This window comes from Nyctibius grandis, chromosome 6 (genome assembly GCF_013368605.1).
Source record: "Nyctibius grandis isolate bNycGra1 chromosome 6, bNycGra1.pri, whole genome shotgun sequence".
In the NCBI taxonomy this organism is placed as follows: Eukaryota; Metazoa; Chordata; class Aves; order Nyctibiiformes; family Nyctibiidae; genus Nyctibius; species Nyctibius grandis.
The window spans coordinates 74765805-74780584 of record NC_090663.1 but is presented as its reverse complement, the minus strand read 5'-3'; positions in this window follow the sequence as shown (position 1 = coordinate 74780584).

Sequence of the window (14780 nt, the reverse complement as noted above, 5' to 3'; positions counted from 1 at the left end):
ATGCATCCTCAAGTAACTGAAAAGATCCTCCCTTTCTAGGTAACAAGCTGTATTGAGTCAAGTACCAGGCTAGCAGGCAACTATTTGTGGCACTTGCTCCAAGCCTAAATACATCATCATACACAGAAAATAAACACTCTTTAAGGATTTTTAATAAGCAAGACATCATACAAAATTAGATAAAAACAGAGATTTTTGAGGTTTTTTGAGTCGTCTGCCCCCAAGATACAAATTTAAAAACACCATGCCTGTAACTAAAGTTCAGGTAATAAATACTCCTGGCTTTGTAGCACTTTCCTTTGTTGGCTCTAGCTGCTCTGGACATCCCTTGGATTTAAACCCCAAGAATGGAACTGAGTGTGTGAACCTCAGCTCAATATTGAGTACTAAACAAATATTCACCTTATGAAATCTCCTCACTCTTGTAGGCCTGATATTTTGACATCACCAAATTAATTTTGCTTTCCAGAATTTTGAAGGGAACAACCTTGCACACAGCTGGAGTTGATGTTTTCCTTTATAAGCAGCTTGTTGGTTTATTTCTGTTCCAGGACTACCCAAACAACATCTTTGTTTCATGAACAATTTAACTACTTCCAAATCTGATCTTGTCCCAGTGAAAGGGAGATCTTTTGGATTTTCTAAGAAGAGAAAAAAACCCAATTGTATATGAAGGGAGAATATATTCAGAGTAGACTTCTCCAAATCAAGATAGGAAGAGGAGTGAGAACTTGCTCATCCACTTCCCAGAGCCAAGAAAGACAAAGAAAGTTTTGACTGAGGGTGATAAATATTCTGGTTTTGATGAGGTGGCCGCTGGCAAACTCCCACAGGAGATACTGGCAAAAGATCTCCGAGCTGTTCTAACAAGTGTTATACACGTAATACCTAGATAGCCTAATATTATAGTTCCTAATATTAGAGTTCATTATCTTGAGAGGGAATCCTCTGACTTCATAGGTATGTTGGACCCCTGCAATTCACATCAAAATGTAGTTTCATTTTCCATACGGATTTCAGGTTTTTGGCTGTGCTAACCTTACAACATGAGCCTGGTTATGTAGATTAACAGTCTATTCTCTCTGCATCTGTTTGAACTCATCAAAACCAAAACTAAATCTTTACATAAGAACAACATAGGGCAAGAGTGCAACCTTTGATCCCAATTTGTTTGGTTGATTTTACATTTCTATTCCCCAGCTCTTTCGTACTGGGATGAATAGTGTTTACTTATTTTTCTCTGCAAGGTTTACACTGGCATTAAAGATTCACTTCAAATAAGTAGTAGTTCTTATTTAAGATCCATGTTCGTATACAGTTCACAGCAAGCTTACTGCCCATAAATCAAACTGATATTTCTCCATAACTCCACTCAAACTATTCTGCTCTCTTTTCTAATCCAAAAAGGAGCTGTCAGTCATGTTTATGGGTCAATTTTCAGTTTATTACTTTGGTTCACTAACAGGCTTCCTTGCTAGATCTGACCTATACTTGCCATTGTGAAATAATTAGAAGTGATGCCTCAAAGTATTTACTGCTGTGGGTTTATTAAAATTAAGTTTTGCTCAGGAAAAGAAGCAACATGCCTAGCTGAAGACAACAAAACCTTCAGTGAGGAAAGGAGACTTCCCCAGCTACAGATAGCTATGGGCTATAGTCACTTTTCTACAATTCATGTCCATTATTAAACAATAAAAACAGAGTGTACAAAAATTACATATTAATATTGTTGTCTCTGCTCCCCTCCACCTGTAAAATTCAGGAAGCAGATTGAAAAGTGATGTAAAGGTCTGATATGGCAATATTCAGGATTATTTGCACTGGCCACTACTAGGATAACACACAAGTCAAACTGTTGCCAGAAAAATACTACATTATCAACGTGACTTTCTTTTGTGCACCTCACATCACTCTCCAAGTAGCTACAGAAAAGGTGGCAGCATGCTATTCTTCCTAGTAGTGAAACCTGTGAGGAAGTCTGTGAAACTCATTCAGTTTAAGTCTCCTAAATAAACTCACTGTGTGATAGAAAAATAAGAGAACAAAAGTGGAGAAGGCATCTTGAAGGTTTGGAAAAAATGGTCTTAAGTGGGAGATGTTATGATGCACTTTGAAAATCTTGAGATAATGAAGGAGAGCTCAAACACAGGATTGCTTATCAGGAGCAAAGTTTATTAAAGTAAGAGCATATTAAACATAACAGAAGCCTGCTTGTTTAGTTTTGCAACCATTTTAAAAAGTGACATAGTTTAGAATAATTAAAAGCTCTTGAACCCACAGAAAACCTCAAAAACTTTAATGAGGAAAGCACATATTTATTGAAAGAAAAATATTTGTGTGCCTAAAGCTTGCCTTATTTTTAAAAAAACCCCACTGTTATAGAGGATTTATAAAACACTAGAAGATGGCTCTAGAGAGAGATTTATCCAGGATGCATTAGGTGGAGTTTGAGGTGTTTTTAACCTTGTTAGCAATTATTACAGAGCCATCCTTTACATTGCCTTGTGATTTCACCAAGATGTATCATTTGGAAACACAACTGTCATCTCTGAAGCACTCTTTACCAGACATAGTGACAAATACATACCTAAGCCCCTATTTGGCAGTTGCTAATAGGTGAGTGGGGAGTTTGCAGGGCTGAAAGTCAAATGAGGTAGAATAGAAAGTCTGAACTTCTGCCATAGAAGAGAAATTGATCAATTCAGAGGTGATTTGGGACCCAAAGATACTTAAAAAAATTCAGAGCTATTTTTCTTCCAGTCTAATAGCAGACTCATATCTTTTGGCTCGAAGTGCTTGAGTCAAAATTTTAGACCTTTCATTTCACACGTATGTGACACAAATGATAGCCAGGTGCTGCCATTGGTCACAGCAAGGTGTGAAGATAGCCTTTTAATGTGGCACTAAGATATTATCCACAAGGAAGAGAACTCACTTGGCTAGGTATCATTTCATAATCCTGCAAAGATACACTCAGTTTAAAGTCTGGGAGTAATCTGCGGACCTCTGCAAATGGTCCTAAATGCTTCATCTTCCCATTTGAGGCACGGAAACAGTCTTTATTGCCTCTTCATAGTCAATCAAAAATTAAATTTGCTCTTGCCACATCCAGTAAACCAATTACATTTAAATGAATTTAGACATAGCCACTATGTATATTTGTAATAATTAGTAACACATGTATTGCACCATAGAGCAAAGTGCTGCAGTTGCTTCAGCAGTTAGCCTTTTTAATGCCACTTCTGATACAAATGAAAAAAATAGTGTCTGTTAATAGATACCAAATGTTAGGCTTCTGCAGATCTTAGGTACACTGCCTGCCCGGGGCACAAACTTGGAGCAACAAGAGCACTGTGCGCGTGCGTGAATAGCTCTGGACTGGACTGTCAGGGTCCAGCAGGTCTACCAGCTCTGCTGCAGCACCGGGGCTGGCAGCGTCCACAGAGGTTCCTATGGCAGCAAGCAGGGAGCTGGAAGGGGAAAAGAGAGGAGGCTATCTGTATTCACAGTTGAGGTTGTTTATACCAAACCCTGCTGACCCTGAAATACCGATGCACACAAGTCTCATCCCACCAGCTTGCTGCCCTTCAGGATAGGAGCAGCTTAAGGGGCACAGTAGTGTCAAACATTTAATTCTTCAAAGTTTAAAGATCTACTCCACAGAGAACATTCAAACCATTTTTGTTCACTTTCATTTAATTCCTTTTGCCAGTACTAGAGAGCATGGGAAAGCAAAGTCCTGCAGTGGATAATATCTGCAGGGTTCAATCCCACACACAAACTATTTATGGGAGTACATGGATTGAAATGTGGAGCATTCGACTGCTGAAATACGAGATTACATTAAGTGACTGCATGAACAAATTCTTTTCTTGAAGATTTGCAGAAAGTGAACTAAAATGGTAGTTAAATTAACTTCTCTAAAAAATTCCCCACAAGCGGTACCCAGGGGTGTACATTACTCAAATTATGTACATAAAATGAAAACATGATAAAAAACCCTTTTTTGTTCTGATTTTCATACACTGATCAAATGCACTGGAAGGATGCATTCATTCTTTGTTGTTTTCAAAACCAGTACACCGTAATAAATATGTAAATGCTGACTCTAATTAATGAATTACAATTCAAGCTGCAGACAAGCTGTTGCTTTTTAGGTGTTGTATTGATTGAATTCTCTGTGTCTGTTTTTGTTTTAAGTGCACCATTATCCTCCAGCAAAATGTTTGATTTATGACACAGATACAGTGGAAGTTTTAAGTTTTATCCCCAGATGTCTCAAAAAAAATAAAGACAAAGCAAGCATGTAACTAGGAATGACACCGAGTGTCAACATCCCAGCAGTTTATACAAGAAATGTACTCTCACATGGGTAGTGCTGCAGAGGACCAAGGTGAAACAAAATAGATGGGTCATCCGCAGGGAGCAAAAGGCCACTTAGGGATGATCATATAATACATTTTTTGGTGGAACCTTATTCACACATGGCTTTTTGTCCAAACAAAATAGACGTTTTCCCCCCCACACTTTGATTTGACCTTGTTCACTAGCGTATAGCCTTCCTGATAAGCAACTCTAAGTCAACAATACAAGTTTCGTTATTACCTACGTTTTTCAACCAGACAAGCTTAATGCACAGCCCAAATCTATATTTGAGACCCTTGTAAACTACAGTGATCCTTCTGCATATGGAGGGGCTTGGAGGTGAAGCAGTAGGATTTGAGTTGTCAGAATTTACATAGTTGGTTTAGGACTAGCATGAGCCTGAACTTACAGAACGTCATATCAGAGCTGACAGACACAGGAACACTGTTATTTTAACCTTACAGTTAATAGCATGGCACTTGATAATTATTCAATGGCCAAGAAACTTGGCCTGGTTACTCAAAAAAAGGCCTCGCTTGTCACGATGCCCCACCTCATTACAGGTCAACAGGAGCCTGTTGTGCATGGGTAAAGCAATCCTAGCAGCCAACATGCACGTAACCACTGCAAAACCCTCTGCACCAAATAACAAGTACTACATTTCAGCCCAGCTGATCTACACACACAATCACACACTGTGCTAGTCATACCAGAGATGTCACAGCACATACACACAAGGAAAATGAGCTCTTAACTGTGTGGTGTTTTCTATTTATAGATTAGCATAGAGAAACCTGCATAGTCCCCCCTGAAACTCTTAAGGGGACACCACACAGTCTCTGTAGAGCAGTCTCGTTAACGTTCAGGAAGATGTTATTTAAACATTGGAGAGCAAATCTATTAGATTGCCTGCTGATTTTACAGCAGAGAAATGTCTAGATGCTCTCTAAAGTATAGACTTTTTTTTATAAAATCTTTTTATTTGCATGGAAATACATAAAAATTTGATCTTCAAATTGATCTGACAGATATCCTTTTCAGATACTGATGTGAAGAAAAAAGCAGCAAAGATATAATAAAGCTGATCGAAGAAAAAAAATACCCACAACCTAAGTTTTCTGTAAAACTGAATAAGTGAAACCTTGCCAAATCTTTATTTTTGAGACAGTCAAGAGGAAAAAAAACCCCTAGCATTATAGTAAAGTCAAAAAATTCTGTATTGACATTTCCAAAACAAGTGTCTCAATATTTCCCTTCAAAGTATTTTTTTTAATCATCTACTATTGTAGAAATAAATCAACAATAAAATGAAATAATTCCTAGTCCAAAATTGCTTTTGCACTGGATTTGATTTGGAGGAGAACTTGGAACTCTATGAGCTTATTTAAAAGAAAAGCAAATGTTACATCCTTTGCAAGGCACTCTAGTCATACAGTCAAATTCAGAAAATACAGCTTAGTAACAGCGGAAAAGCAAACTGGCAGGAAAAAAAGAAAACCCACATTAAATTGCTCAGGACAGTTACTCTGGTGAAGATCCCTGCTTGACAGAGAATGCTAACTGGAAGTCCCAGTCCTGGCACTCTGCTTATCCGGGGACTGATGAGGATTCATACCTTTGCCAATCATAGGGCATGCCGTCCCAGCAAGATCTGCAAACCTCAGGTGCCTATTTGCTCTCCACATGTACTCTTAACACTTGAACTCTGTGTCCTTAATTGGACCTTTTCCAGTCTTCTGACTGTAGCGGACTTCTCAGCACAGTGCTACTCGCTGCGCATCAACATCGCTGCGCACCAACCTACAGGGCCAGGCAGGAGAAGGAGCTCAGGGCTCTGCTGGTCTAGCAGAGGAGAAGCAGCTCATGGCATCAGTCTCAGCCCCAACCAGCACGTGGCACTAGAAAAAGTGACATTAGATGCAGGGTGGCATCTGAAGGGGGAAAAACCCTTACACGCTAAAGCTCTGGGAGAGCAAGCCCTATAAAGCTGCTTTTCTTTCCCTGTGGTAAAGGGTTGAAGTTCACCCTTGCCATCGCTGTTTCTCCAAAGGCAAAACTCCACAGAACAGAGGCTGACTAAGCCTCCCAAATTCACTCTGTGGCTATGGGCAAGCTTTTTGGACTGGATTAAGAGTCTGAACACACTGCTGTGATCGGAGGCCATGCAGAGGGAGTATCTGTGCCTCAGGCAGTCCAGTGTACTCCTGGTGAACAAAGAGCAGAGCAGCTTCAGTCCCCATGCTTCAAATGGTGCAAAATATGTCCCCACTAATGCTACTCGTTCTGGTCCTGGGGCTAATGACAGAGACTGCTGGTTTTGCTTTTTTTGATCTTTGGAGAAGCTTGTGCCACTGAGGGCTTTAAGACTCATGCTGAAGTTATGCAGAGATTGTACTTAAATACTGCAGCAATAGGTGCGGATGTTAAGTAGCAGCGATTGGTCTGCTGTGACCAGAAAAATCTATATTTAATCTGAGTGCAAACACCCAGTTTTATCAGTAATTCAGCTTAGTTGCTCAATTCCCCTCCCACTGTGAGATAACTTTTAACAAAAAAAAAATAATTATTACTGTTCATAACAGAAGTGTTGTTCTTTTTATCCAGCTTTGAACCGAGGTGCCCACCTACCAGAATAGATCAGGAGTTAACTAGGTCCATTGAAAAGAGTGGGTCAAAAGCAAATGTCTGCCTGATCTCTGCCTGCTTGCATTACTGCTATGTAAAAAAGCACTATAATTAGGTTTCTATATACACAGATACCAAGAAGGGGGTCATTACACCTGCTCCTCCCAAGAAGCCTTGGTACTATTCACTAGTTAATTGTCCATTTCTGCTTTCCAAAAAATAACGTGGTGGTTATAACAAGTATTTATCTTCAGTCCTTGGCTACTTGACAAGGATTATTCAGTGTTTAAAAATGCAAGTTGAAGTGAATTAACAGTTGAACACCTTTTTTTTAATTATTACTTTTAATGTTGAAGTGTCTGTCTTAAGAGTCCCAGTCTTTTTCAGAATAACCAGACGCTGTTTCTTTGCACTGCCTCAGTCAGACTTGCAGTGAACAACTTGAGGGGGCAAGACTGAAGGATTGAGAACTGCCCGCACAGTAGGGGAGGGATGAGTAATTTAATTTCTACTTGCAGACACAAGCTTCTATCTCCTCTGCTAAATACCAACTTTTACTGTAGAGAGGCAGTGAGCCACATCTATTCTTAAAGGACTTGTTTTGTGGTGGGCAGATGCAGGCTTTCACTTTAAAGAGGGAGAAAGTAATAAATATTTAAAAACACCCACAGGTAATTTGTGAATAGTAGTTAACGTCTATTCAAGCTACAGAAGATGCTTCAGAGAAAGAAGGCCATAGGCAGTTTGCCCTTCACCATTTGCACAACTTTCACTTCAAACACAAGATGCTTCGCTTATCTTCCCGCAGTTACAGCTGCCAATATAATTTGTCTATTTGGAATAGAGAAATGGCCCATCATTAATGCCTCATTAAATATTAAGAGATGAAACTTCTGTCATGAACCATTTGAAATGCAATTTCTCCTACTCTGGCAATAAGATATAGATCTGCAAATTTGACATCTTAAGATGTTAAAGACTTCCCTATTAATAATACACAGGAACACACCCGAACTAAGCTAAGCCAAGGTCGCTGACATATTCCAAGTGGCATGCCCTTTCAAGTTTACCTTATACACCATCTCTATTCCATGTGGCTGAGATGTAGCAAGTTAAACTTGGGTGAAAATGAGTGGGAGAGCATCGCATCAAGTGCTCTTCAGAATCAGTTGTGGGGTTTTTTTGGGGTTTTTTTTGAGGCAAAAGAAATGGTTTATATTTATAGGGCCTAGAAACTTAAGACTGAAGTGACTGAGATTCAGATCTCATCTTGTGACTCTGGGAATTGATGCCTGATGACTGACAGTCTGCCAAGTATACTGTCGAGCAAGCTTACCTGTGATAGGTAAGCACCTAATACAATTATCTCAGTTGGGTTTGGTCACTTAAATATTTTGAGAATCTGAGTTAGAGATGAGGCTTTAACCTGCCCTTGCTCAAGAGAGCAAGTAAGGCAAGACATATTGCAAACCTTCCCTAAAACGTCACCAAGTTCTGAGAGCTAAACGAATCTCTGAAATGGAAGGGAAGGGGCACACAGACAAGTTACACCAAAGGAAGCTCTATTACTTTCAGCAGCACAAATGCAAGTGATAGCTTACAGTCCTGCCATTCAGTCCACAGGCCTGTTTGCCTCATGCTCAGGACCCAAACTCAAGACAACGGAAGCTACCGAGAAGGTGGAAACATGTTAGTGGACTTAACACCTCTGTGACTTTTGTAAACTTGCCTGTAAAGGAGTCATGTACATTTTGGTTTGGTACAGCCTTTAAACCATTGCTGATGAGTTTTATGTACACAGTGGACTTCCTCAGGGCTGTTTAGAGAGCAGAAGAATTTATGTGCATGATTTGACCCCAGTAACATCCATGGAATAGAAATATTTCGTTCTAGAGAGACAGAAGTGTGTATATATATCCTAATACAAATCTTGGTAAAAAGGAGTCAGCTGACTAGGTTGGCCATGTATGACCTTGCTTCCAGATATCGCAAAGCACAAAGAACAATGCTTAAATCTGAGTCCATGATGCCAGGCATTCACATGAAGAAAATGAAAGGGCAATTCTGATAAAATAAGTTCCAACAGAGCACATGCATAAAAGACCAGCTGATAAGGTACATGCACTTCCTCATCAGGAGAGACCATAGGCATGCTGCAGGTTCTCCATGTCTTCCCTCAGGATCAATCTCCACCTGCTCCTATAACTATGCTTTCTCCTTTATAAGATCCAAATATGCACTTGAACCCTCAACTCCTCTTCCATCCACTTGGCACAAAGTCTACTGGTCCCAAACCAAATAAGCAAAGTGCTTACAGGATGAAAGTAGAGGATATTCTCTCCCCCTGCGAAGCAGCCTGGCCTCAGCCTGCAGAACAAGATCATCCAAATAAGAAAACCAAAAGCCTCCAACCTGGGGCCCCCTACCCCTAGCCAAGACAGCCACTGCACATAAACCACCCACTGCACCTTTGGGCAGTGCTCTGTGGAAGGAATTGGTGCAAGCTGTTATCATGATGGACCAAAAAAAAAAAAAAAAATCTTGCCTGTTCCTCCACTGGAAGTGTCTGGCTATACCCAAAAGTTTTTCCTGTGCTCACAAGGCACTAGACATTTCAGAATTAAACAGAAGCAATCTAAGAGACTTTGCTGTTTAGGTGATACAAAATATGGCAGGTTATGAGCCAGTGAAAAGCATGCCTTACCTCTCACAGTTTTTTTAAATAATAGATCAATCTTTTTTGCAACCTAGTAATAAAACATTTACACAGTCCTTACTAAGTATAACATGAAACTACCATTATTCTTCTCAAAATTTGTACATATTGAAAACCTCCTTCAAAACATTGCTATTTTGCCTGTGGACTGCTAAAACCTGTTTTTCCAGTGAAGCTTATTAAAATAAGACTGAGGGCTACTCTGAAACCAGTGTTTCCCCAAAACAGCCAATGCACATACATATGAGTATACTCCTTTGTTTGTAAGAAAATAATTTTTGAATTATAGAATACATACTACTAAAAAAGCATCAGATTCAAATTCAGTGATTGACCAACTGCTTTATTCTTCCAAGTCATCACAAGAGCAAAAAAAACTATTCAATGGGTTTGTCAGTGTACATCTAAGCTTATTATATGATCTGGTTTTGTTTAGAATCTCATACCTAAACCATCCTGTCAGTGCGATGAATATGTCCCATAGCACAGAAAGATGACTATGGATGTCAGAAGACAGTGTGCTATGAGCATATAGGCATCAGATGGATAAAGTAGTTCTGAGTGTTGTAGAACAGAAGTGAACACAATAGTTTCCAAAACTTCTTTTCCTTCTAGTGTGTTGGAGATTATAGGAGAGAATAAGACAACAGTTAAAGTGTTTGCCACCTGCATTTTAACATTTTACTGTGAAATGATAATGCGACATTTTTCTGAAATTTCAAACTGTGTGCAATAGCTTGCTAGAATTATGTGGCAAATACCTCTAAGGCTTTTTTCCCAGATTCTTTTATTTCCTTTATTACAACAAATATGTTTATCTTGATTCTCAGAGCACTGATTGTGAGAAAACAAAAGGGGGAGGGAGGAAGGGGGAAAGAAGAAGCAACTTTGAGTTCACTGCCATCACCAAATGCAGAAAACATCACATGTTTTTAATCTAATGACAGCTTGCAGCGTGATTGCTGCTTCCACACTGACTACTCACCAAAACGACAGTAAGTGATGTTGACACAAGATAACAAGCCATGGCACAAAGCATCTAACAAACACAGAAAGAAAACACTGAAAAGGGTGTAATAATGATAGTTCACCATCATAATTCTGAGACACCAGAATTATCTGTGGACGGATCTCCATCCTTTCACCAAGCCACTCTGACTTTACTTCATTTTCATTCCCTTCACTTTGATCTTTCACTTACTCTGAACAAAATGAAATGCAGACTAAAGGGCTCCATCAGGAGCTGAACATATTGTAAACTTTAGACCTGCCAATGTTAGCTCAGACGATTGCTGTAAGTGGAGGGCTGCACAGCATCAGAGCTCTGCCAGGGATCCCACACGCGGTATGTTAGGTCAGGACACCTACCTCCCCATAGGGGCAGTCAGCACCCGCAGCACACATCTCTACCTCAGCATTGCAAGAATGAGGACAAGGACTCCTTTGCTGAACCCAAGTACTAATAGGGGCTGTGGGCACGTGTTTGTTATCCTACTATTGACACTAATGACAACAACACAGTGATGTTTACTCTTTAAAATATAAATGTGGAACTGAGAAGCAAGAGGCCAAGTTCAGGTCTTCAAAGGCATTTAAGGATATAACTCCTAATGAAGCCTCTGTGAGGTGGGACACCTAAATTTGAGAAACTGGACCAATAAGGCTTTCATCTGAAGTCAGAGGCTAAGTCCCTAAGTGAATTTTCGGCTTTGCTGACGTCTTAAGACTGTTACCAAAAAGACGTACTATTTACAAAAAAAACAAACCACACAACAAAAGTTTGAAAATTTCACAAGAACCAGGGTATTTTATTAATATATTTTTCTCCTGATACCAGAGGAAAAAAAAATACACTAAAATTCTGAAATACTGCACTTCTAATAGCATCTGTTATCCCAAAGTACTTGAAAAACTATTTAGTATATGCTTCTTCATGAAGATCACAGTTGGTTTTGCACAACACCGCAATACAAAATTAAGAGGAGAATTTTGGTTGTAGAATGTTCTTCCCCAAACATATGCAGTGCAGTCTTCAGAGTCTAGAGCTACATCATCCTCTAAAGCTGAAATAAGGTCAGTAATGACTTCAACAAATAACATTTATTTTGCCTTTTGCGTAAAATTGTATATCCCCCAGAGCAAAAAGTTCCCTATGGCTGAAGGAGACTTGTTCAGTACTGTAAATCAAGGACTTCAAAACAACCTAGCAACATTTGTTCCTCTATCCTTTACACTGTTTTTGAAGCCTCCCACCCAAGCACAGATCTAGGCAAGCCATGATTACAATAGCTTGTGAAATCTGTCAGATCAGAGAACAAGGTGGGAAGGAAGGCTGCAGATTTTCCTGACGTGAAAAAACTGAGGGCATTAAAGGGCATTTCTAGGGTTCCCGAGAACTCCCACAAGGACAAAGAGAACCTGCATGGGGACTACATACCCATATCTCCTGACAGTTAGGTAAATCTAATAGAAAATACAAACCTGATCAAAAAAGAACCACCCACACCCCAAAAGCAAATCCAGCAAATCTAATTACATGCTTGCAGTAAAAATTAGCTGCACTCATATGCCAGCCAAAGAACTGAAAAATCATGCTAAGACGAAGATGCAAGGTTTCCTCACCACCACACTGTGAGCTAGTATACAAAAATAATTAAATGATTTAGACAAACACCAAGTCCAATTTGTACTTCTTTCTCAGTAGATTAGAGAAATTGCACTCAAAGCAGCTTGTTAAGCAGTAAGTAACATTTTTTAAAAGGCATTTAACAATCTGTTCCTTATACAACTCCTTTCTAGCCAAATTGCACCTATAAAGTTATAGCAGAACTGCTTTGGAATAAAACAAACATGAGTTGCATATTTTTATTACATGTGAGGTGGTTAGTGTATTACAATTCGATTAGTGCATATACAGTTTTCTTTCACTGCACTTTATGAACACTCCAGCAAAACCTTTTTATATGCTTACAATATGAAATTACATTTAAGTCTGATAAGTCCAAAGTCAGGAAGTTGGCATGCACAGAATAATGAGTTTTGCTCATCATCTTTGCATTATCCTGTGCACCTAACCTTCCTATAGGTTTCTAAATGTCCATTTTTTAACTTTGCTTTAAGTTTCAACAGAAATTTTTTACCATGACAAGTTGGTGGTTTCCAAAACACTGTCACTCTCCCAGTTCCATATACCAAGGGCAGGCTGGGCTTTACAACAGTATCATTCATCAGCTGAAAGCACAAGGTCCCAGTGACCAAACACAAAGAGGTTCAAGGTACCACAGCGAGCCCTTCCACTTCAGCTTTACAATTGGCCTGGGAAGAGCAGCAATGACCAGAGAAGCAGTGCTTAGGGCAGCTCTGCTGTTCAGTCCCATAGTCAAGCACTCTCATTAGGGCTCCTGTGAAATTTCTACCTTCAGACCAAAACCTTGCTCAAAGTAGTTCATTCTCTCTTAAAGTGGAATCTACTTACCCAGAGAGAACAGACCTCAATGCTTCCCACAATGAATAGTTCTTACAGTCAGTCCCTCATTGACCCATAAAAGTCCGAGGCAATCTGTGCCTGGGATTTTCGTTTACCCACAGGCAACACTGAGGTGCACATTTGCATCACTTTGTGCTCAGTTATTAACACTAAATATTGCTGTCTTTTTCTTTCATAAAGGGTCACTGGTACCAGTGTAGAGTCTTTTTGTCTCATGAATAATCAATCAAAAATCTGTTCTGCCCTTCTACAGACAAAGCGCATCAAGGGTAAAAAAAAAATCCTTCTTCCCACATGTGTTTTCAAAACAGTTTTGGTTAAACTTCCGACTGGATCCTGTATTCCAGAGAGAAACAAGCTTTATTTGTGTTTATGTGGACATGTAGTTGTGCTTACCCATGTAAGGTAGGTGGTTGAAGAAAAACCATGGAATAGATCAGGCTATTAAAAACAAAGTGATCTTTGCATTATTGAAGCTTGTTGTCACACACATATTATCCAACATAAATTATGAATCGCCATATCTGGAGCATCAGGTCACTGTTCTCATGTGCTCTCACATTAACTTGCAAGATAGCCCTGGATGATCTGAAGACATCAGACGTGCTCTCCTCCATGGCCTTGTCCTTCCCTGTCACTCAGTATGTGACAGCACAGCTGTTTTCAGAAGTTCAGTAGAACGAACATACGGATGTGTGGGCAGAAGCACAGGTACTGTCTTCCTGGACAAACATAATATATGCTGAATTTCTTGCCTTTGTAACAGAGTGGGCACCAGCAACATCTTTTCCCCAAAAGCAAAAGGCTCAAAGTGTCATGAAAATACATGAGTAAGAATGAAACACTAGTCCTTTTTCATGAAACTTAGGGTATACTCTAAAGCAAAGGAAGCTTTTCTACTCTTAAGTTGCATTTGTAAAAAGATTAGGGAATTACAGAATATTCAGGATCACAAAATAGCTGTATTAGTTCTACTCATCTAGTTAAGTCATTATTCAGCCCCCCTCAGCATAGCAATACCAAGTCTGACAGGTGCTCCAGGCAGGGAGGTATCTAGCTGTTGAAGTCAGAAATGTATATTCAGCTTTGTAAGTGAATTCAGTCTAGGTCAAATTTAGTTTCCTGGGGTTGTTGGAGGCAAAAGAATGTAATAAATGTACTTGAGAAAATGAACGGAATATGAGGAAAAGTCTGAGCTTCTTACTTTTGCTAAACTGCTTTTTCCTCTTTTTGTCTGAAAGATAATTTGTACTTTTTCAATCTTTTGACTTGCCAGTTTAGACATGATTGGTCTAATACTAATTCATCATAATTGGCAATACATCCTATTGGAGTGTCTTGTTAATAGCAAGAAAGATCAAAATGGTTGCAGCAGAACTCTGAGCTAGAATTTCACTGTTCCACCCTCAGTTCTGTGACAGCTCATTACAAAAACTCACAGGGGTCAATTATTCCCCCCTCCCCTCCTTTTTTAAACTGTTCAGGGGAAGAGGATGCCACACTAAGCTGAGATATTTCTGCATAATTTTGGGCCACTCTGCTTGAGTTTCACATCTATAAAACAGTAAGCATAGTAGGTGTTATTAA